We start from the raw sequence: 2,252 nt of genomic DNA, 5'->3' as shown, positions 1-2,252 counted from the left end.
TAAATACTTAAACACTTTTACAAACTTTTCGCATATCAATTTCATGAAAGTAGAATATTCATGAATCTAAACGAATAGATAATTTATTTTTTTTGTCAAATAGAACTCTTTAATAAATGCATTTGAACAGTAAATTTGAAATGATACATTTTCAATAATCTCATATACTAAAATAAAATTTACCTTGTAAAAGATAAATAGCTATCGCAATTTAAATTTGTTAACAATTACAAATAATGTACATAATAACATGTATAATCCACAATTTCTCTACACAAAAATAAATTATCATTTAAATAATATATAATAGAAAACAACTAATGAGAAGAAATCTACTCACCTCAAGAGATTTGATAACAATTTGGAGAATCATACTCTAAGAACCTACACCTCGATCAAACCTATAATCATACAATATGTATAAAAACTAAAGATTCCATATTCAAACTATTTTGGGTATAAAACTAATATGTCTAGTTTCTAGGGAGTTTTCTAAAATTTATTTCTTTTTTTTGTTCTAGAACAAGGTTGGATCTAAGAGAAAACTTCATATAACTAAGGGTTTATATACAAAATTCCATTTCATCTTCTTCTTCCTTCTGTTTGTTGACTGCTTATGAACCCAAATGGGTTTGCTTGCGTTAAATGACCGGAGCTGCCACCTCCAGCAAGAGCCTAGATCTAGGCTTGGCCCGAGGTCGTTGAATGTCCCCGGAATCAACACCAGTGGCCGGAAATATATTTTTTTTCATTCTATAAATATTCATAACTAATTAGTAAAGAAATAAAATTGAATCAATAACCTTTTGAAGCTTAATCCTCCCTCTTCTTCTCTCCGTCCTCTCCAGATCCTTTTCTCTTTTTTGTGTGTGCATGAAGCTATAAGGGATTGATTTACTTAGGGTTTTTAAAGTCACTTTGTATTCTATAACTCCTATTATATTTAATCCTATTTAACACATTAAACTACCCAATTAAAACATAGGTTAGAGCTAGAGTTACAAAACCTTTGATTTTTTTATTTCTCAAATGATAAAAAAATGGTTATCTACATCATCCCCACCTTAAAATAAGTTTCATCCTCGAAACTTTACGTACCTTAGTTTTCAAAAAGTTGAGGATATTTCTGTCGCATCTCATCTTCAAGCTCCCACGTTGTTTCTTTTACAGAGTGATTCTTCCATTGAACCTTCACATATCGAATAGTACATCTCCTAAGCACTTGTTCCTTATGATCTACAATACATTCCAGATGTTTCTCATATGTTAAGTCTTCCTGTTTGTTGGAAATTTGTAGTAAAAAGACAATGAAAGAAAAATTTGACTTGTATTCCTCTCAAAATCAATTACAATTTGGATTCCGATTACAAAAGAGAGGAGAATGAATTCGATTCTCCCCTTTGTTTAATTCTGGGTTCTTCACGGTGGCGATGAGATGCCTCCCTCGAATGCTCGCGTCGAGTTTGCTTCTCGTTGACGATCCGAACGTTTTGATTCACTGGAACGATGTCATCTCCTCACGATTTGACGCTGTGGAGAACTTGCGTGGCAAGTTTGAAAATAACTCTTAATGAGTTGATAACTCTGAACGAGTTTTAGGAGAACTTGCAGAGCAAGTTTCGAACTCTGATCGAGTTGATAACTCTGAACGAGTTTTAGAAGAACTTGCAGAGCAAGTTTTGAAAATAACTCTTAATGAGTTGATAACTCTGAACGAGTTTTAGGAGAACTTGCAGAGCAAGTTTCGAACTCTGATCGAGTTGATAACTCTGAACGAGTTTTAGAAGAACTTGCAGAGCAAGTTTTGAACTCTGATCGAGTTGATAACTCTGAACGAGTTTGAACTCTTGAAAAAGAGTTGATTTGAACCGAAAGTTCGGTTAATAAGCCAAGGAAGAAGCTCCTGTTGCTGGTCTTCCAAGCTCCGAGATCTCTCCCTTTGCTGCCAAGCCTCAGATCTGAAAAAGCCCTTCGAAAGAATGACCGAATCTCCCCCTTATCGATGAGAAAAATCCGATCTTTAACTCAATTGAGTTTCTGATATTTATAGGGGGGGTTACTGATGGTAACTACCCCCTTAATCCGCTCCTAAGTGGGGCGGAAATCCCTCAAATCGTGGGGAAAAACGGTTCTTGGAACTGTTCCATTCGTGGTTGAATGAGTCAAACGCTGAAAGATAGCGTTCATGGCCCGAACTCTGCGTTTTTAGACTCAAAACGCAGAGTTGGGCCTATTTTAGTATCTGAACGCAC

This window comes from Asparagus officinalis, unplaced genomic scaffold (genome assembly GCF_001876935.1).
Source record: "Asparagus officinalis unplaced genomic scaffold, Aspof.V1 AsparagusV1_Un87, whole genome shotgun sequence".
NCBI lineage: Eukaryota > Viridiplantae > Streptophyta > Magnoliopsida > Asparagales > Asparagaceae > Asparagus > Asparagus officinalis.
The sequence above is the reverse complement of the archived record's forward strand: the minus strand, read 5'-3'. Positions refer to the sequence as shown.